Source organism: Cygnus olor, chromosome 3 (genome assembly GCF_009769625.2).
Source record: "Cygnus olor isolate bCygOlo1 chromosome 3, bCygOlo1.pri.v2, whole genome shotgun sequence".
In the NCBI taxonomy this organism is placed as follows: Eukaryota; Metazoa; Chordata; class Aves; order Anseriformes; family Anatidae; genus Cygnus; species Cygnus olor.
In genome coordinates, this window is record NC_049171.1 from 87,216,358 (window position 1) to 87,239,084 (window position 22,727).

Consider the following 22,727-nt stretch of genomic DNA (forward strand, 5'->3'; position numbering starts at 1 on the left):
ATCAGTCCAGTTGTTTCCCTAATTATCTTCTAGGATGACAACATATTTATATATGTGTGGGAAGGTGAGGAGGGAAGGGGAGGAGTTAATGAGGCTGATATTTTTCTGATGAAAGTATTTTTGTCTGGGGAAAAATAAAACTATATATCACAAGCAAATGAATTTTTCCACCACTGTCAAATTATGATCCTATGCAATTTGATCAGTGTTTTAATCACATACAGCATGTTGGTTGTTCAGCCAGATGTCAGGTCATCTAATTATGCCACAGGAGTACTGGTAAAAACATTACCATAATTGATGCGAGTATTAGGAAAATTAAAACATATATAACAGTAATGTTTGTTATTAGGTTTTCAGACATTTTCTGCAAGTGCACTAGGTATCTTACAGAATGGAGGTATCTTTAAAAAATTTATTTCAGATCTTATCAGTCTATCAATTTTTAAGCTTTCCCTACATTTTGTTCCCACTAATACTTTCCAATCTAAAATAAATGGCTAAATCTTTTCCATGTGTAGCAAAAAAAGGTGTAAACTTGCATTCCCCAGATTATTTGTTTCAGTATTTCTCATTTTGCAGGCTCCTAAAAATTTTCCTGTGCAACCGAAAACCTCCTAACAAGAAGCATGCTTTTCTTGTCTTTCATAAGCCCCTTAAAAGTGGGCACCTGGGGTCCCACAGATCACAGGTTCGAAATCATGGCTTAAAAATACGGTAGCAACTAGCTTTTCTTAACTGATCTGGGGAAAGTTTCCAACAAGAAAAAAAAAGAGACCTTTAAAGTTTTTTGGGGTTTGGTGGTTTCAGTCTTGTTTGGTGACGTGTAAGCTGTGAACTAGAGAATATTTGTGGGGTCAAGACATAGGTAATTTTATAAATTCTGCACTTTAAATGCAGCTTTTGTTGACATTGATGAAGAGGACATAGCTAATTTCATCTGTAAGAAGAAGCAACTCCAGTGTTTGGGGAATCTGTAGCAGAGGCAGACATGGTCCTGATCTACACGGCACAGGATGGGAGCTGCACAGCTGTGGTAACATCAGGAGACACAGAAGAGCACAAAGTAAATACATAGTGAACATACACCTCCATGAAGTGTCATCTTTAAGTGACACCTGATGGTGATTTCACACCAGCATCTTGCCATTGATCTTCATAACTATTCCTAACCTACAGTAAAATCAGCAGAGAATTGGTTCCATAGTGCTTAAACAATGTGTGAAGGCCCACACAGAACGAGATGAATCAGTCCTTTGTTTCCAGGAGAAATAGGATCTCAGAAAGGTCCTCATGGCAAAGAAAGCAGGTAATTGTAGATTTTTAGATCAGATCTAAGCACGTGCGTGGCAGAGCTATTCTCAAGTGTATCTATCCTGGTACTGTGTTCAGTTAGGTGGCAAACCGTGATGTCTGAGGTTATATTTACTGGTTTTGACTGCAGACTCAGTTGCACCATTCTGTGGTATGCTGTGGGAAAACTGGTCTGTCCTTTGTGAGTACCTGTACAGATGTGACTTTGTCTTATAAACATAGTAAACTGCTTTCAGTTGGCATGCTGAAGTTTTCTCTCTGCAACCTCTGTTCCATTCAGTGGTAAGGCATGAATCCAGCTTGGAGCACTGATCTGTTCCAGCTGTTGGCATTAATGCAACTTTCAGTTTGGAACCAGGAGGCAAATGCAAGACATGAGATGTATTTGAAGGCATTTTGTCAGTGACTTCTTGTTAGCCAGCAGCATGCCAGACTAACAGCAACATGCAGGCACTGTGGCAGCTGATAGAGATTTTTATAGCTGTGAAATCCTGTAATGCTGATGAGCGATGCTGTGGTAAGGCTGCAAGCAGAGAGCAGTGAAGCATCCCTGTCCTGCACACCAGAAGGGATGTCAGAAGGGCCAGACCTCCAGGAAGAGGCAGGTCTGTGAAGCTTTTGGAAGAGCTTGCCCCTTCACTTGTCCAGTAAAGATGAGCCCGTAAGGAATCTGTAAGGCAAGAAGATCTTCCGGTCCTCTAAGTACATCCCATCCAAGCCCCAAAACGAAGACAAACTGAAGCTACATTACAGCTGGAATTGTCCCGTCATCCAGGTAGGACACTGTGGCCTGCAGGTACTTGCAATCTTTTGCTGCTGTAGCAACACCTGAGAGAGTGTGCGAGGACCCAAAGGAGAGAGCTGGCCTGCCAAGATCATTTTCTTGTGTGAGCCAGCGGGGTTTGTGTGATGTGACCAGGGGCTCGTCCATAGGCAGTGCTGGGGAAGCACAGCCTTCTGCCAGGGCACGCAGAGCAACCGCTTCCTGGGAGAGAATCTGGCTGCCTCCCTCTGCAACCTCTTCCTTCCAGCACGAAAAGCCAGGAGATAGCTCTAATTCTCATCAGGATTAAAAATAAGACTGTGACCAAATTTGGCTTGTCCTGCTGGATTTGCAAAGTGTTTACGAAAGAGCTGCATGGAAATGAAACTTGGGGAGCAATTGTTTAGCTTAGTGGCAACGGTAATAAGGAACGTGAGATGCGTATGTGATATCTGGGCTCAGGGGCTGAAATCTGCATTGTTACCTTTTGTTTTATCCTCTGTGAACTCTCATTTTCAGTAAGTGAAGGTCATGTAAAATGGCTCTTTACCAGCCCACATCCACACCCAGCAGACCAGCATTTCCTAATTAGGTTATATTCAATCTTTATAATGTGCTTGTAATAGATGCGGCATAATCTCAACTGATATTATTCACTTCCCAGGAATGTACAGCTGAAGCTGCTCTGCAGGCTCTGACTGCAAACAATGGGTGTGCAGCTGACAAATAAAAGTAGCTATTTTACATGCCCTGGTCTATTTGGATTCCATTATTCAAGCGATGTCTGCTGAACAGGTATTCACATTGAAAAACAAGCACAATTACACTTTTCTGATGTGGCAGCTATTTTTGAAACTCATTAAAGCTTGCTAGTGCTTTTCCCATGCAATGAAAAACTGGAATTGCCTGTTGTAATATTGGCTGGCAGTTATGAATGGTTTCAGCTCACATTTTATAATGAAGAAATGAGCTCATGCTATATAATTGCGGGCTATCCCCAAGAATATTTTTATTCAGCCTTATTGTCAGACTAAATTAAAACCGCTGAAGAGCCTGATTCCTCATGATGCCAGGTGCTCTCAGCTCCCACAGTAGTTAAGGGAAGGCAAGAGGACTCAGCAGTTTCAGAAGCAGTCCCTAAATGCTGATAGCAATGTGCTAATTTTTATATTAAGCAAGACAACATTTTGCAGAGTTGTCATTGTTCTTTTACTCTTTGTTTGTGAAGGGAGCAATTATTATTAAAATGAATATTTATTCTATACTTCATCCATTTATTACATTTACAATACAATGAACAATTTACAATGAACAATTACAATAACCTTCCAAGTTTTTTTTTTTTTCCCCTATTACTTTTCTCCTCCTAAGCTTGAAACAGCCATTGACCTTCTTTTATTAAAAATTAACTAATTACCTATTTTAAGCTGCTGGTGATTATGGACAGTGGCATCCATCTGGCACTACAGACTTGTTTGCATCCCCTCCCTCCAACTACTGGGGGGCTTGTGTCCTCCCTGGGGAGCTCTGCAGAGAAAAGTGGTCTGAACTCAGGGGACCCAGAGAGAGCAGAGGATGAAAGAAAGAAAAGCTGTTTGGGGCACTCAATGAACTACCACCTTCTTTTGCCAGCTGAATCGCTGCCTCACCCCATGCGCTGCCCCCAGGCAGAACTGGGCAGCCTGGGAACACCTGGGGGAAGGTTGGTGCCTGCACGCGCACGTGCTTGCACATGGGGTTTCATAATGCAGGAGGAAAAGGCAGGCTAGGGAAGCCAAATTGTGTGCAGTGTTGGAATACCAAAAAAAGTTGCATGTCAGACATCCATCACTACTACGTAAAAGGTCACGTGAAAGCCTTGCTTGAACAGGGGGTCAATTAGCCCTTCTATCTCCCCTGTGTCCGAAGTGTTATCACCACAGAGGATAATGAGTTAAAGCTAAGTAAGGTCCTCTGGAGATCAGAGGTCACAGAACGAGAGGCTGAAAAATGGGATCCAAATATTATAAGTCTTTCAACACTGTTTTCTAGGTATTCTGTTAAATATCCCACCGGGAGGCTTCTTTTCGTCAAAGCTAACCACATTTCTTTGGACTTTCTTCTCTGAGTGATTTCAAATATATAAAGAATTTAGATGAAAAACAGATCTGTATTTTTTCATTGTTTAAAAAATGGTAGAAAATGCACATTTCTCACAAGAGTGATAGTGATTGTATTTATAGAAATTCCCAAAGTGACAGTTACAGAAATAATCCGTGGCAAACAAGTTGCAGAAGATTTTTCCCTCAGTCAGATCACATTATTTCTTTCCAACGCTGCATAATAATTTCCATGAAAAGAAGCTGCACTGTGTAGCCCTGATCATTGTTTTGACTTGGTAAGAGCAATCAGCGAGGAAAAGCTATAAGGCTGGGGAACAGAGCAGCTTCCAAATAGGACTGTTATAAGGAAGATGGTTTCTGTGTTCTTTGGGCTCAGGGAGAGAAGAAAGTGTGCTACTTTGCAGCAAAGAGAGATGCAAGTTGTTTATCTGCCAGGAAAACAGAAAAAATAATGGTAGTGAAGGGATGAATCCGTAGAGATACCGCAGGGGGCTGTGGGGTTTCCATCAGCAGATGATTTTAGCAAGAGAGGATAAATGGACATGTGTGAGAATAGCCTGTCCCCGCCTGTGGTTTCCCAACCCATCCACAGTGCCATGGGGATCTGTGGGGCACTGTGAAAGGTGGCGAAGGAGGTGGGTTTGTGCCCACGATGAAGCAGCCTGTGTCAGGTAACTGTAAAGGGGCTGCATTTCCCCTGGAAAAGAGAATGGAGAGGTCCAGAGGTTTCTGAAAGGTTTTAAAAGGAAAGCATGCTTGATCCTGCATCAAGGCACAACATGGAGGGGATGACCCTGAAGTCCCTTCAGACCCTACAGTTCTATAGCTCTATAAATCAAGTTATCAGAAATGATGTGTGTTTGGATATGTCCTTTGATTCTTCACGATAAAATTGGCACTCCACGCAGATTATTAAAAAAGAGACAAAAATTCAGACTATTCCTATATATGATTTCTAAACACTATTTAGGAATGGCATTTCAGAATGCAACCTTAAGGAACACTGAAAATAGCATTAGACAGATTTTGAAAAAGGTTTTAGTAATATTTTCTTGTTTGTCATTCTAGAATGAAGCGTGGTTATGTTAAATAGTTTAGCTTCCTAGCTTCCAGAGCTTATGTTAACAGTGTGTGTTTTAAGGATCATAAAACCTTCCTCAAAGTACAGCTTTTGAGCAGTCAATTTCAAAGCATAAGACTCTCTGCTTAATGACCCTCAATAAATTCATAATCCAGCTCCAGCTGAAAGAAGTGCAAAAATGCCACGGACTTGAGTTGGGCACACATAAATAAAACCAATACTATGACAAGTAGAAGTCATCCTGATTCAGCAAGGCACTTAAACAGATACTTTAATACTTACATTCTCTAGATATCATGGGGACTTAAGTATTCAAGTATTCAAGCATGCCTGTCATTTAGGAATCTTAAGACTGTGCTTTAAACTCCAGTTTTAGTTCCTAATGTCAGAGGTTTGAAACGACAGGAGAGACAGCATTAATCTGTGGTGGAAAGGGACCAAGCAGTGGAAGATTCCACCATTCCTTGTAATCAGTTCAAAATCTGCATGGTATTAACAATGCTGATACTTTAACTGCTAAGAATTTGGAGGAATTCGGGATCTTGTAGGAACCATCGTTCCCCCTCTGGCAAATACTGTTCTGTCCTCCAGGGTTTCCTGTAGCACACAAAGCTGGGAAACAGATTGGCAATGTTTCTGCAGAGAAACTGAAACTTTTCTCTGAAATGTTAGTGCCTCAAAACAATAACTGCATTTACTTGTGTTAGAACACATTCCATTTAATATATCCTTTGGTTCTTCACGATAAAATGAAATTCAGATTGGATTTGAGGAAAAGGTTCTTCACTGAGAGGGTGGTCGGGCACTGGAACAGGCTCCCCAGGGTGTGATCACAGCACCAAGTGTGCTGGAGTCCAAGAAGCATTTGGACAACTCTCTCAGACACATGGTCTGATTTTTGGGTGGTCCTGTGTGGAGCCAGGAGTTGGACTCGGTGATCCTTGTGGGTCCCTTCCAACTCAGGATATTCAATGGTTCTGTGGTTCTATGATCCTTGTGGGTCCCTTGCAGCTTGGGTTACCCTATGAAATGTTACCATTGTGACCCATGGTGGTACACTTGGGCACAGTGCAGGATAAAGATGACATTCCCTGTACTGGGGTGGCACAGCCTGCTTTCTGTAACCCTAGAGTGACTAACGCAGGAAACAAAAAGGTAAGACCAGCGATACAAGTACAACTGAAGTGGCATTGCTGCAGCTTCTGGCAGAATGGGCTTTCAGGACCAAAGAGAAGCTGCTTGTCTTCTCACCACAGTAACACGAAGCACAAGCATGAATCTCAGAATGGGAAAGACAACAGTAAAATGAGGAGGGAAAAGCTGGACCAGGTGCTGCAGGTCAGAGGCACAGAAGGTCGCTACATGAAAGAGCACGAGAGAGAAACATGAGTTAAAGCAACTGTGGCATGGTTAAGTGATGTGCAGAGGCGTGGAACCTAGCTCTGAAAAAGAAGAACCAAGGAAAGGATGGGGAAGAGGCAGGGATGTGCGACACGACTGGGACAAGCTTTTGAGTGTGCCGCTGCACAGCACCAGCAGCCTGGCATTACAGCAGACAAAGCTGTGCGCCTGCCTGCTTTGTCCTCAGAAACGGTTGTGTGGATTTTCGTCAGCTTCAGCACATGAAGCCACGCACATGCATGCCCACACACATTTCCTTTCTGAACTAAAAAGAAGTGTGAGCGATGTCATCCCTCAAGTGTCCCATTTCAAATGTTCTAAACCACTTAAATTAGGCTCCGAAATGAAAAAGTAGTCTCAAGAATAGCGTCGGTAGATTAAAGGTAGCGTGGAGTGCATTGGCGCAGAATAAATAATTGAATAATTGCAAAGTTGGATGTGTATCCAAAGAAGCCAGCATTTATTACATAATTCTTTTTTTCTTTTGCTTACACAAACTTTATAATAGCTGTTTTCTCTGAGTGTCCCGCAGAAAGCGGGAGCAGCCTCTGGGCCACTCTCAAATTTACTTTGGCTTTTGCAGCAGCGATTGAGAGTTACTGGAAGCATGCACTCTCCGGCCGAGCCCTCAACCCCGTTGGCTCCCTCTGTCTCTGGCCACCTGCTCACTGGGTGCCCGACCCGGCTGGGGCCTGCACTGAGGCCTCGCACCGGCTGGGCCAGCGCCTCCCCCTCAGACATCGAACCGGCCTGGGGAGGGTTGGGGCTGTTGTTATAGAATAAAAATCGTGTTACACGAATCAGGTGGCTAAAAGGATTTTGGCAGAATTTGAGATAGTGCCACAAGGAGGCATTTCATCTGAAGGGGCAGTACTTTCTGCAGAGGCTTTATTTCGGGTATTGGGATTGGAGACGCCCCCTCCATGTGCCAGGGCACGGCAGTCTTGCAGGCACGTGGCCCACTCAGATGTCCGCTGTGTTCTGGCACTGAATTTGTGTCAGAGGGAACATGACTCTCTGGCGGCAAGGTGCTTCCGCATTGAAACACTCCCACACCAAGAACACAAAGAGAGTGAAGGGAAATATCCTTTCTCCCACATGTGTGCGTGTAAATGTGAATGTGTCCAGAGAAGGGCTATGAAGCTGGTGAAGGGCCTGGAACACAAGTGCTATGAGGAGCGGCTGAGGGAACTGGGGTTGTTTAGTCTGGAGAAGAGGAGGCTCAGGGGAGACCTTATTGCTCTCTACAACTACCTGAAAGGAAGGCGTGGGGAGGTTGGGGGAGCCTCTTCTCGCAGATAACCAGTGATGGGACTAGAGGGAATGGCCTCAAGTTGCACCAGGGGAGGTTCAGGTTGGAAATGAGGAGACATTTCTTCTCAGAAAGAGCAGTCAGGCACTGGGATGGGTTGCCCAGGGAGGTGGTGGAGTCACCGTCCCTGGGGGCGTTCAAGGAAAGGTTGGACCTGGTGCACAGGGACATGGTTTAGTGGGTGACATTGGCAGTGGGGTGACGGTTGGACCACCTGATCTCGGAGCCCTTTTCCACCCTTACCGATCCTATGATCCTGTACTTTTAGCTATGCTGTTCAGCCCCGCGCTCGCACGCCGCACGCCGGCTGCCCACGCGTGCCGCTCTCCGCCGTGCCCCGGCAGCGGCGCGCCCGAGCCCGCCCCGCGCCGCTCCCCTTCCTCCGGGCGGCTCCGCGGCGCCGGGATTTCCCTGCAGCCCGCCGGCAGCGCCGCCTCCCCGCGGCCGCCGCTCGCCGCCCGCGGCCCCGCGCCGCGCCCCCGGCACTCGGCGCTCCGCCGCCGCCCCGCCCGGCCGCCGGCCGCTCGCTCGCAGGTGCCGCCGGGGGCGGAGGGGCGGCCGCAGGGACGGAGAGAGAGAGAGGAAGGAGCCGGGCAGCGGCCGTGAGTCGGGGAGCGGGGCCGCGGGGGGCAGCCGGAGCCGGGCTCGGCGGCCGGGGGTCGGGGAGGGGAAGGCGGGAGGAGGAGGAGGAGGAGGAGGAGGAGGAGGAGGAGGAGGAGGAGGAGGAGGAAGGCGGCGGGGCCGGGGGCGCGAAGTAGCGCTCGGGTGCTGCCGGAGAGCGATGGGCCGGCGGCGGGGGGACCCGCGGCGTTTTCGCTTGAAAGGTAAAAGGGGACGGAACCGGAGGGCGCAATTGATTTAGGGCTTGCGCCGGTGGCTGCTGTGCTCCAAAAAGGGGAAGGGGGCTCGGTACGAAGGAACGGGGCCCCGATCCTTTGTTGTCCTCCGCAAAGCGCCTGGGGGGGCCGTGCGGGCAAGGAGCGCGCCCGGCGGTGCAGCTGCCTGTGTGTCTGTGCGTGCGTGTGTGTGTGTGCCCACCATTGTTGTCCGCTCACAAAAACGGGACATCGCTCGGCGAGCTGCGGGGAAGAAATCAGATGCTTTGAGGTCCGAAAACCCCAGAGCGGGCGGTTCTCGGGGGACACGGTCCCAGCGGCCCCGCGGTCCCCGAGCCGCGGCCGGGATGCTCGCAGGGCTACCAAAAAAGGCAGCGGGATGCTCGGCGCGATCCCGGGGACGGATTTTTCTCCTTCCCTACAGAAAAGGAAAGCTCAGGGCCGGGAGGGAGCAGTGACAGATGTGGCATCTTAGCAGCTGGCTAAACGTAGCAGCGTGCATCAGCAGGTGTTTGCTATTGCCGCGATTTATTTTTACAGAGGTTTGTGCCGAAAGGGTCCAGCCTGGGTTAGTGTTAGCGGTAAGATTTACTTCAGCTCTGCGGCACGTTAAAAACAGTTTTTCAGCAGAAGCGTTCAGAAAAGTAACAGAAAATTCCTATGTTGGAGACATTCCTCGCTTTGCACATTTGTTTTATATTACAGCGCGCAGAGGAGGGGGACCGAGCAGGTTCCTCAGCCGGTAGAGTAGCACGGAGAGGAGTGATTTTTCCTGGCCTCAGCATTTGCCAACGGTATCTGCAGAGGGAAGGAACAATGGGGCCTATCTCCTGCCTAGATTAACCGTAATCACAATTACTGGTCTCTCAGAGCACCTTGCTTCACTCACAGAAGTGAGTATCAGGCTGCAGAAGCTGCCTCCGTGGTTCTGCCTTCTTCAGCGGTCCTCAAAGCCAGCCAGGATCACCAGGAGGTGGCCTGGGTGCCTTTTGGAAGGGAAGGCGATGGCTATTGCCCGCCAGGCAGCCCGGAGCCACACGTTCCCTGGGGCGGCGTGGCTCTGCACCTCGCTGTTGGACTGCTGGGGCTAAACATCATGCCAACTTCAAAGTGGTGTTTAAAACTGCTCCAAACCACCGATATCAGCTACTCCATAACCAAAGAAAGCCACGTTTCGTGGCAGAGCATGTTTTGTTCTCAGCTTTTCATAATTACGTATGCTGCTTTGGGTTATAACCTTCTAAGCTAGGTGACTCCTTACAGAAGAAATTCTGATCCTCTGCCCAAGTCTTGAGAAATAGTTTGGGGTAGGGAAGGGAACTGTGCTGGCATTTTAAAACAAATTTCCTTCTACCACACGTCCTTCTTGCCTTCAAGCTCTCTTTTGCTTCATTGACGCTGTGTCCAGGGGGCTCACTGGTACTCTCTGGCCAGGTCTTCCTGTTCCTCACCCTCAATGACAGAATTGTGGTAGATGTAAGTCACACAGTGCCCGTTTTGGCTTTTCGTGCTCGTATAAAAACCCACAGGCTTTCATCTTACTGCATGCAAACACAGCTGGGGAGGGGATAAAAGAAAAAAGGAAAAAAACAAAGAAAAAGTATCACTTCACTACTTCTTTCTTATCGTGATCAAGACAGAATAAATATCTTTCTTCAAGATTCAAACCATCTCAGGAGGAACTGGCTGGCTCTCCCTCCCCAGTGGTACAGGTGGACTGACTGGGTGGTCTGTGCCTAAGGCGTGGTGCTGCATCCCCATCGCTGCATCTCTTGCAAGGGTAGCACTTGGCTGAAGGTGTATCCTCTGTTGGTTTCTCTGGGAGGTGTCTGTGATGGAAAGGTGCCTTTCTCAGATAATGTCGGGTCTGAATTTCAATGCAGATGTGGGGAGAATCGTACGTGGGTGTTGGATGGGGACTGTTTCTAAATGATTTCTTCTCGCTGCAAAGCAGGCCAGTTACTGGCCAGCGAAAGCACCTGGCTGGTGCTGGTGGATAACGCTGGGCAGAGCAGCAGGAGCGGATGCAAAGCACCACCTGCACAGGGGAGATTTTCCTGTGAAACAGGAGGGCAGAACTAGGTGCAGCTACTGAGTACAAGTTAAGTGATGTTCATGCAGAAGAGATCTGTTTCTAGTGCTGTACTAAATAAGAGATACTTCTGGATGACACTCATGAGGATAATCATTACTTACAGAGTATTTTACAGTATTCCGTGTTTTGTGAACAAAGATATTGATCCAGCATGGTGACTGAAGGGGAAAAGAATGTAATGGGAGTGGCTGGAACGAGCTTCTCCATAGTTTAAGGGTTAAATCAAGACACAGAAAAGCTGCAGAAATCGCTCTGCCAAGATGAAGCGAGATGATTACAAGCAGACTGAGCGGGCCAGAGTGACAAGGTATATTTACACCCTCACTTGGGTTTCATTGACATTTATGGAATAGTCAGGTGTAAGAAGAAATGTTTGTCGTATGATTCAGCCACTAGTTAAGTCCACAGAAGCATAGTTAATTAATAATTTTTGTAAGACAATGTGAGATTTTTCTTCTGCTGAGAGGGTAGTGAATTGTTGAGTGTGTTTTATTCTTTTTGTGTGTGTGTGTGGTTTAAAGCGGGGAGATAAGCTGTTTACAGGCTAAGCCTACATTAGAGTAGCACATTTTAATACCTAAAGCTTTGAAAATGTGAAAATGATAGTTAAATACTCAGACTAAATCATACTTTCAAAAAAAAATTGGCCTCACATTAAAAGCTACTCTGATCATGAAGATGTGTTTAGCAAAAGTAATTTGAAATATTGTTATACTTATCTTTGAAATTACGCAAGTTGCACAATACTTTTAAAACACGATGACTAGTATCTGATAGATGCCAAGGAGCCACATTAAGGATTTCAACTTCACCATGTGTGGTTCAGCAACATATAACTCAACTATGTAAATGCTATGTTAATGTTGTGTACTTGCACTGAATAGTAGAAGAAAGTTTGATACACTGCTTTGATTTCTATCATAAAGGTCAACACGGAACAAGTTAGATAAGAAATTAAATGGGATGATGTAGTGAGGTATTGTGCTGGGGCTCATTCTGAATGATCCAAGTGAACTTTTCTGAGGTTATGTGCAAACAGCGGCTGACCTTCCGTAGAGATACAAGTGCTGATGACAGGCTGTGGTCAGTGAAACTAGGGATGACTTGCTTAGTCAGGTCTCTGCAAAGCTGTCTAGATGTATTTAAGTAGCAATTTTTATTTATTTATTTTTAAGCAATGTGTAGAGAACTTTCTAAAAATAAATACTTCTTCATATCTTTACCAGGAAGGTCTAAAATTTAGGGCTTGATATATTTTGATTACTACTGTTATTATTATTACTATTTATTCTGTCCCTTTGAAATACCAGATGTTTTGAGTCTGTTTCTCACTGTTCTGTTGTAGATGTTTTTGTGTATCTGGATATTTGTATTGTGCCTTAAACAAAGGAAACAGGCTTAAAGTCTTTATTCTAAATGTTGTTTTCTTTCTTGCTTAAAATATTAGATGCTACCATAAGAATAGTAAATAAAAGCAAACTGTTAGTCTGATTAATTTTTTTTTCAGTTAACTTTTTAAAAAGTCTTTATGGTATAACAGTGAAGTCAAGCAAACCCCAGAACGTATGTGAAAGGTCTGTTAGTGATGGTAAAAGCATGTATCCAGAAGTTGGAAAATGCTTGTGGAAAGTGGCGATAATGTATATAAGGGCATTGTCCTAACATGTTACTTCTCGTAGCCCTCTTGCCTCAGACAATATGTGAAGCAAATGGGGGGAGAAGTGACAAAAGAAAGGATCTGTCTGAAATGCTGGGCTGAGGCTGAAGGTCCTGCTCTGTCATAGCACTTTTGGGTAGCGCTGGGCAACGTTTTAATGCAGATGGTGAAGGAACCAAATAATGGTTGCACAATAATATAATCTTGGGATTTCCTAACTTTGCATTCTTTGACTTTGCAAGCTTAGTGTCCCACATAGGATATTTCTAATTACGGGGTTCAGAATTCTCAGTGATACTCTGCAAGGAAGATCAAAGGTGCTTTGTGCCACCACAGTCAGCATCTATGAAGTATTCCTCCAAAGAAGTTGTGAAACTAGCTTCCTAGCCAGCCGAGATCTCTGTCATGAACTTGAGGAGAACAAACTCTGGCACCTGTGAGGATATGAGTAATCTTGATGCAGATCTTCAGTAGGAAGCAGAGCTGGGGGAAAGGAATGGCAGGAAGGAGACGGCAGACGAAACTGGAGGCTTAAGCTTTTTAGTGAAACAGTGGCTGATGAGTCTTGTTGCTTTGACAAACACTTTGTTCAGTTCTAGTACAGCATCTCAGAGTTTTAAGAGCATGGTTCTTTCAAGTAGAATGGTTGTGTTGGCTCCTATGTAGTAGACATTTTCTTTTTTTTTTTTTTTTTAATTTTGTTCTTTTCGTCTTTGAGTGGTGCCCTAATACCAAGTGATGTACAAGAACATAATGCCAGTGTTGCTGTTTTTCACACACACACCTTTACATTCTTGCCATTTTTTAATCTTTTTTCCTTTTTCATTTATTTTCATGAAGCATATGACAGCACTAATGGATGCTTCTCATTAGGAAAGCTTTTAAATTTTACAAAAATCAATATGTAAAGTAATTTAGGACTTTAAAAAATCCTTGTGAAACTAGAACTTTTTTTTTTAATGTTCCTCTTAATTCTAATGCTTACTAAATCTAACCTTTTAAATTGTATTCATGAATTCATTGTGATCAGAAACTGCTTCCATTCTTTCTTCCTTGTATGCATATCTCCAGCTCTAGTTATGTAAAGCCTAAATTGTGTGTGTATAGATGCATCTACATCTTTTAGAAAATGCTTAAGATCTTAATGAAAAAAAATCAAACTTTTTCTTTTTGTCTCATTTAATATGATTTGTTTTATACTTTGATTTAGTTTAGCTTTACTTCTGTTTATTCACGAGATCAGTAATTTAGCTCTGAAACTCAGGCCAGGATTAATCCAAAATGTAGTGAGGCTTGAGGTGAATGTCCTGTTTTGCTTTTTCTTCCGTTTCCTGTGCTTGAAATGTCCACTGTAAATACCCTGTCTTCAATGTGGCAGACCACCACTAAGGAAGCACCTTGTTCAGACATTATTGCCACTGTTTTTCATGATGAATTCTGTTGGGGAACAGCCATGTGTATTACCTTTTGGTCTTTATCTTTGGATTATTTGGTTAAATTGCTTTTTGGGAACTAAAGCATAGAATCAGTTTAAAATGTGTCCCCAGACAGTGATTAGGTCAATCTTTAAAATCTCAAAGTTTAAGTTTTAAATTGTAGCTTAATCGATTTTGATTTTACAACCTCTGTGACATTTAAAGCATTGATAGGACTCATTGGTTCTTTGAGAGTACCTGTTTTTGCACTCATAACCAATAAAATCACAAGCTTCTCTGACACCAAAGCAGAATATATCACAGAGTGAAGAAAAAAGAAAATGCAGGTTCTGTTTTGTAGTTTGCTGCGAAGGCCAGCCAGACCATTTCTCCCCAGTGCTGCGGTCCTTGCAAAGAGACTTCTCTTCAGGGTTTGCGTGACTTGTCTGTATTCATTTGGAGGATGGTATGGGGCTGCGTAGATTTTGTTGTCTCCCTTGTTTTGAGGATGTGTGGTTCCTAAGAAGAACATTAGGGGTTGGCTCAACTCAGGGAGACATAAACAGTAGGAGAATGAAACAGGGAAAAGGAAGAATAGTGCTATTGATTGTCCTGCATGTCAGATGCAGCTCACATGTTCCTGCCTCAGATGCAAGAGATTATTGCTCTTCATCAAGTGTAAGCTGGTCTTTTGCCTGCTCATTTCTCTGTAGTATAATGACCTCGGAAGAATAACCACAGTTCATAAGAGGGTAAGAGGCAGTGTCTGGGGGTGGTGCGTGCATATTCCGTGGGCAACATTTTTCTGCTTGGATATTTAGAAACCAGATGGGAATGCGGAGGTAAAGAATGGTGCAGTGTGTCCACACAGGCTGTGTAGATGTATGGAATTGTATTTTACTTCAGTGCAAACGCTTGGAGTAGAAAGATGGAAAAGGGAGGGGAAGGTGATGCTCACAACAGTTTGAAGCTAACAGTATTTCCTGCCCCAAAAGATGCCACAACTGAAGAACTGTCTTTTGTGAGACGGTGATGTTGTTGTTTTACATCTGCACGGTTCTTAGTGTGCTAGGTATTAGTTCTTAATGTAGTAGATACCTGGCTTGTAATTAGGGCTCCTGATGCTACAATAATGTGGATTGGTTGTCTTGCATAGGAGTAAAATGTTGAAAGAAAGAGGGTTCAGACGTCTAGTCAGTTTGAAAAAAAAGCCTTAATTGAACGAGTTGGATTGTTAATGTTACCAGATCTGCTCTTCCTTGTTTCTTCTTAATGATATGCAGAGTAATTAGCGGTACAGACAATATATTGTTAGGAACAAGATAGCTGACAAAGCAGACCAGTAATTTGTATGGCAGTTACTCTCTTTCTGTAGGTCCCTTCTCACTTGCACAATATGACTTTAGCTGGGGAGGGAGGCTGTGTGTCCTTTTGTTTTTTTCTGCGGCTGGTTTTGTCTACTTGTCCCCTCAGGCATGATGAACACCCATCCCAGTCTTCAGAATCTGTTAGATAAGATCCAATAAGGTCAATAGCAAAGACAACAAAGGCATCTCTTTATAGCAGAGGGCTCTACAGTTCTCTTAAAAATAGAAAATTCTGGTCCCAAAGAAGAAATATTACAATAGCAAGAACCCAGGTAGGTTAGGAATCTGTAGGAGTTCCTAAAGGAATTGTTGAGAAGGACAAAAAGAAACCATACCTCCCCAAATGAAAGTGATAATCAAGTAGCTTATACTGCAGACAGCTTCCATAGTTTGTCTGAGAATTAATTTCAGTTTTAGTTTAAGTAGTTATTTTACCTTCACACTACAAAAGTGCCTCTATTTTGCCAGAAGAATACGCATCATATCTAAGTTTTTTGTGTTACGGTATAGCAGCTGGATTGTTGGGATATGCTATAGAGGGAAGAAACAGGAGTGGCATCTAATGAAGCAACAGCAGAGAATTTGGGAGTTTTTTGACACTGCCGTTGGTAAGAAGTATATCCACTGAAATGTAAATCTTTAAATGTATTCAAGTAATCTCTGAAAATGAAAAGACATAATCTGCATAAAACTGAAGAGTTGTAACGTAAGAAACATGTTTCAATGCCCAAATGAGCAATCTAAACATGGAAATAACTCCTATTGCTAAATTCTAGCTGATTCTCCTGTATCAAGCTTGCTTGCAAGTCTTTCTCCTTTGTATCTGCGCATAAGGGTTGATCCCTTCTCCACTTCTACTGTCCTCTGCCTCTTTGTTCCACTTCCTTAGTTCTTCTGCACAGGTTCTGTCCTTCCTGAGGCTGGACTGATGGCTCTTCTTTTGAGTTGTTTGTGGGGATGGAGCACAGCAAGGTAAAGTGTAGGGTAGTATTTTTCATAAAGAGGTAATCTCAGAACCCTATAGCTGGCAAACACCAGGCTACTGAATCTTTCAGAAATTATGCTTTTTAACCACCTTAAAATTGACTGTCCTGAAAATTCACAGAGACAGGAAAAGACACAATTTTGAATGTCAGGACTAGTTTTAAAAGACGTGCCAGAACATTTTAGCAAGGCTGTGGATTGTGATGGGAGGTGTATGGATGAGAACAAGGGGCATTAGGTTGGAGCAGGGGAGGGGAAATATCTCATTTTGGTTTTGTCTCATTAGAGAAGCAGATTAACAATTTATGTTAAAATTCTCATACCTCTTTCTAATCCTCCCAATAAATAAACATATACAGATTACTGCAGACAAAGGAGAGAAAACGTTGCCTTGAATGGCAAAGTCTGATATTTATCAACAACTCAGAAATGAGCCTTAAGATGGAAGTTCCTAAGACATCTGAAGGCGGACATGTTAAAGAGTAGTTACCTGAGAAATGGGGTGCATGTTCTGAGTAATGAAACTGTTATCTGCTGAAGCAAGGACAGCTTGTATAGGCAGGGTATACAACAAGGTTTCTTGTCTGAAGTGGTACCAGGTGATTTTTCTGATCCTTCAGTTCAGTGTGTTCTTTCAGTCCGTCTGATGAGGGAGTCGTCAGTAGTTACTGGGCTGTCAGAATTTCCAAGTTTGTAGTTCTCGGCTTAATATCCTTAAAGGATAAATGTGCTCCTGAAGTCAAATTTTACAGCAGTAACTATATATAGGGGATGTGGCATGAAAATAAATGGTATTTCTGGTGTGTTGTCAAAATTCAAGTCACAGCTCATTTTTCATTGTTATTTTCTCCAGAACTGAGTATCTAAAGTTGGATGTTGAATTCTATTTGGTCACGGATTTGAGAGATCTCTTTTTTGGAAGCTGTACTTCAAGATGTTTAATTTCCCTTGTTCACTTTGAATGGGCTAAGCTGTTGTGAAATGTGTGCCCTTCTGCTTGTACAGCATCAGAGGAGAAACAGCTTTTAAAGCCTGCAGATCTCAAACTGTTCGTGACAATTTGACAGCAAAGAAATTATATAATTTTCTGTGCAGGATTTGAAGTAGTGTCAAATGTAGATGGCTATTTTTCTTTTCTACTTTGTGCTGAAAGACTAAAACTTTCCAAGCACAACAGTTTGAATGAGAACTCTGTTTTGATAACTTTCAGGAAATTCACCCTTTCAGTCTTCATAATTATCTTTATGGCCAAGAAAACATAATTTGTGGACAAAAGGGCTCTAAAAAATTAGTGTGGCTTTCCCTAGATGAAAATTCTTTCCAAAATATTTAATTCTTAAGAGAAAGTTAATGTGTTCAGTCAAGGGAAAATACTGTTCATACCCTGAATGATAAAAGCCAGACCAATCAGGAGCCTGATTCCTGGATCTGCCTGAGTTGTTTGAATTAGACCGTGGACAGTTTTTTTGGGGAAAAAATATGTTTAAAAAAGTCCAAATTAACAGAGAATCCACCACAAGCCTTTGATTTTCCTTACTGTTCAGAGAAGATATATTTTCCTTCCCTTGCTTTCTCTAGCTTTATACTAGGAAATATAAGGAATAACATGAAAAAAAAAAAATCATGATTCAGTGGCTGGGAGCAGGATGCCCTCTATGATTATATTTTTTTCCATATGCATTAGTTACAGCCCATGATCAACTCATTGCTTCATTCTCTAAGTAGCAAAACAGATTCAATTCTCCATGTGTCTGTTTCTATAAATTACCTAGTCCATTAATCAGTCTCATGGCCCTTCTGAAACCCCTCCTTTGTTTAGTGACATCCTCCTGGAATTGTGGCTACCGGAGCAGGCCGGTTGATGGCCAAATGCAGAATTAGGGGAACTTTCCTGTCCCTCATCAGTGCTCTTATGCAGCAGGGCATTGCGGTAGCTGACCTCAGCGCAAGAAGATCTGGTTGAGCTGCTTATCTCTTTTGACCTGCAGAACTCTTATTACCATTTTTGAGCACAATCTTCTATCCTGAAAGTGTGGCCTGTGTGATTTGGTCTTAAATTTTAGTCTTGAATTTGTGACTTTGGCTACTGTTAAAATTCGAGCATCTTGCTGATGTTCGTGTATCAGAGAATCAAGATCCCTCTTTCTCTCATTCTTATTATCTACCAGTTGATTTTCCTCACCTTTCCCTGCTCTCCCATCCCCCAGTACAGGTCATTTTCGAGTAACTCCCTGAGTGAAATGGATAAATTAAAGGGAAAAGAGTTAAAGAGCAGCCACTGGTAAGGCAGGTTGAAAGTCCTCCTGCTGAGCAGAATGCCCACGTAAGTCAAGACATCCATAGTGGAAGGAAATGCCCCGACTCCGATTTGTAACATCTTTAGTCAGTCTGACTGCCAGTGACATTACCCTTTACTGTGTACAGATGGGTAGAAATTCCTATGAAATCCAGCATATTAAGCTGGTGTACAAGAAGTTTTCATTGGTCTGCTCTGAGATACCATGATGGGGGAAAAAAAATATTTTGTACTTTTAGTAGGTGCGCTGGACAGAAGAGGAGCTGTGTATGTTGTATGTTATTTAGACCTATCCTTTTCCCATTGCAGTGATATTGGTTTTGTTATCTTGTTATCTATTTAGTGAAACAAGAATCCCAATTCTGATGCGATTTAGAGTGGTTATAGCCTCCAACGATTACATGCATTTAATTACTGCTAACAGAGAGAGAAGATGTGGACTAAGTGGCTCAAAAAGTCAATCTGGTTGTCTTTCAAGCTATCTGAAAAGTGTCATCAGTAGCTGCCATCTGGTACAGTGTTTCAAAATGCTAATTTGGTTTCCTTGTTGCTTCTTGCATTTGCAAAAAGAACAGAAATAGGAGCTCATTGTCATTCATGGGGTGGGGAGTTGTTGCTTTCCAAATGCAGTGTGTGAACTAAGATGTTTCTTGTGTTGATAAGCTCTTCCCTGCACTCTGCTGAGGATATGAATGATAGGTCCGAACAAGGAGCGCGTGGCTGTTTCCAGATGACCATAAATGACAGCCTTTTGATGGAAAGTCCAAGAAGAGTATTTGGGTGTCTGGAAAAACACACAGGAAAACTTTCTGTATCTTCTACACAAGAAAGGTGAACAGCAAGAGGTGTAAAGGGAGTTTCATGATTTATTAGGCTTAGTCAAGTTCTAAAACAGCACTTCAGTTCATATTGTTGCATAATAAGTCAGTAGAGCGCAACAGCCAAAATTCAAGGTAGATTAAAAGTCTGTCTGGATACAGGCTGTTAAAATTGAGATTTCATTTTACCAAGTAATGGTCTTTCAACCTGTGTTGGCGTGCTGGGTGATATTGCCTGCCCTGTGCAGGCAGTTTGAAGCACCCCGGGAGGTGTGAGCTTTCATAATCACGGCAGCAGAGGCCAACCTCGGAGCCTGGTGACTGCTAAAAATTAGCTGCTTTACAGCAAACTGCTGATGTGTTGAATTTGGAGGTTTGGTTTACCAGTTAGGTGCAAATATTTTTTTTCCTGCTGTTATTTGGGTCTTTCTTCTCTTCGTATCCTAAATTGTCTCCGCCTTCCTGTTTTCCTTCTCTAAAGTGAATGGCTTACGGTCTTTTCAGGAATGGCAGAAGTTTTACAGCGATGCCTGTGGCAGGAAATCTCATAAAGAAATAGCTATGTTTAATTTGAGTTACTACAGGATAACCTGTATTTAGAGTGTTTTGTGTTCTGGGAGAATTTAAAAACCAAAAGAAAATCCCATTTTCCTGTGTAGAGTAGAAAATACGCTGATGGTAAAGGAGGCATTAGGAAACAGACATATAGAACATCAACAGTAAAGAGAACTTAGTGATCTGCTGTCTTCCTCTTACTTTTGGATTCAAAACATCCCTTACATTAAATTTTGTGTTGGAGGATAAGCAAATAGGTATGTATGTTTTCTTTCTTATTTTAGGGGAATGCTGTTTGTTAGACCAATAAAGAAGAAATGGTTATGGATGTAGTTTAATTTAAGAAGCGTAGGACTATAGCAGTAGGGATGTTGATGAACATTCCTAACGTGATGAACATCCCTAACATCTAACATGGATCTTTGTAGCTGTTGGTGAACAATTTAATGATTTCCTCCAGTATAAATCAGAGCCTGGTAAATCCAGGTAGTACCCATACACAGCTGAAAAGAAGGAATGACAGCTATGTTATAATAACTTTCTTCTTGAAGTTACTGTATGTGTCTTTTACTGGCAATGTGTTTCACAGAATTTTGGTTATGGTATTTCTGTTCCTTCCCACATGAGCTATATCCAATGACTCTGCGGACCAGTGTCTACATTATCCGTGGATTTCTTCCCATCCAGTACTGAAGCAGCAACACTGAGATGTTGATGCCGTCCTCAGATGGAAGTTTTCTTTTAAATTTCTTAAGTATGCTGTCTCTGTTGGCTGTGTGCTCTTTTGTAATTCAGGGAGCTGAACTGTGTAAGTTTCCTGTGTTTCTACGGAGGCTCTATCTGTTAAAAGAAGCAGTATGGACTTTTACAAGAGAAGAAAGGCACGCTGTGCCTTAAGTTAAGACAATCCTGTTGCATTATTACAGTATTCAATGGAGGATATCTTGCCTGGATATGGCTTCTGCTGGCTCTCAGGGCAAAGAAATTAACCTCAATTTCTGCTCTGCTTGCCAACACTAAGGAGATGAGAATACCTGAGCATTTACTTCTGTGGCTTGGATTGTCACCATCTTTACATTGCTTTTATTTTCTGAGGTTTGTTTTTTTTTTCCTCCAGTGTTTGAGCAGCGTTTTTTGTCTGGGTGTCTGTCCTAGGCTCTACAGCATGTCACGTTTTCTTCAGATGAATGGTAAACCATGCAACTGAGCAACGTATCATTCCTCCCCCCATGACTTGACTTCTGACTCCCTGGAGCTTGCAAGAGCCATTAGAAATTTCTTTTAAATAGCTGTCAGTAAAAGCAGAAGTTCATCTTACCTACTTATTAAAGGATTAAGCAAATAAAAGTGCCCTTTACATGGTAAAGTAGGTCTCGGAATAATGTTCTTTTATTTGTTTGTCTACACCCCACTGCCTTCCATGCCAGGCATGTGAATTGGTATATGGACTACTTGCAGCATGTGGTAATGTCTCAGGCTTGGTTCAGGAGAGAGGTGCATCCATGCCCACGGGGATCGCTGCTCCTCATTTGGGTGCTGTCACAGTTGTCCAAACGAGACACCTGATGACCAAGCAGAGTTATAACAGTCTCCCAGCAAGTGTCGCGATGCCATGTAAGGCTTTGGTGCATGTGTGCTCCGCTTCAGAATGAGCTTCTCTCAACTCTGAACTAATTAGCGCAACCTAGATACAGCATAGGCTTAGTATATATAGCTGGTGTCTGCTTCGCCAGACCTAAATGTAACTTCTGCCTTGAGCAACTGACCGATTTTCTCCGACCTGTCAGCACAGTACTCTGCATCCTGTGAGGAGCAAACTGTCGGATACTTGTGAGAGGCAAGCCAAGGCATTAAGAAAAGCCAGGGTGCTGTTTAATTCAGGTGGAATTTGGCTGTCAGAAACCTGGTACAAGCGTTTTCAATATGCTGGAAGTGGGATGCCCCTGCTGCTCAGGCTTAATTCTATGGACAGTGGTTTTGGCAGTGGATAATACAATTAACAGTCAGCTTTAGACTCTGTCCCCCTTGATAACCTTTGCCTGAAGCTGCGTAAGGAACATGGGGGCTGGTGCCGAGGAGCGTATTTAGCACTTAGCTGGCATTTGTAAAGGGGAGCGAGAGGGACCTGCAAATGCAGGGCGCTGCCTCTGAGGTGGGAGGGAGGGAGAAGAGGGAACTCGGCCCCGTTGGGCCTGGGAGGACTGCAGAGGGGTGCAGCGGGGTGGTGTCATCGGTGCTACCTGAAGTCTAGCCTCGTTTCTATGGAAATAGGTGATTAATTTGGGGTTTTTCATTAATGTGGGTTTTGAACAAATTAAACGTGACCAAGGTCCCAACGAGGATCTGAAATTTGTTTTCAACTGAAGAGCTCTTTATATAAATGAAGGCCAATTTACATAATTAAGGGCACGCTTCATTCGTGCTGCTCAACAGGATTGGGCCTTGAGACAGGGATTGCTTCTTGCAGGACCTCTCTTAAAAGGTGAGAGCTGCTCATGCCCAGCTTGTGCTTTGGCTTCGTGTGTGTGTTCGCGTACAGTCTTTCTGGGGAGGAGGTAGCAGTCTTGAGTTTGTTGTGATCCTCTTCAAAAGGGCTGCACATCGTGTATTTCCTTGCAGGCTAACAAACAACTGGGTGTTCCCCTCCCTCTCCCTGTGCACCCAAAGGATTTACAGTCTTTTAAGGTGTGTGAGAAGTTTGGTGTAGATAAAGCTCATCATAAAAAGTTGT

The 22,727-nt window shown here is 43.4% G+C and overlaps 1 protein-coding gene across 5 annotated transcripts in view; it reads left to right on the forward strand.

The window, feature by feature from the left end:
* Positions 1 to 1,657: 1,657 nt before the first annotated feature.
* Positions 1,658 to 22,727, forward strand: part of CDC42EP3 (CDC42 effector protein 3) — a 34,247-nt gene continuing 13,177 nt past the window's right edge. Inside the window, exon 1 of one of the 5 annotated variants that reach the window (XM_040551574.1) lies at positions 1,658 to 2,089. The gene's annotated coding sequence lies outside the window, so the exon portion shown is untranslated. Of the gene's footprint in view, positions 2,090 to 8,449; positions 8,576 to 8,676; positions 8,798 to 10,613; positions 11,212 to 19,119; positions 19,136 to 22,727 lie in introns of those variants that run through there. The other 4 variants (XM_040551571.1, XM_040551572.1, XM_040551573.1 and 1 more) reach the window with 4 other exon arrangements.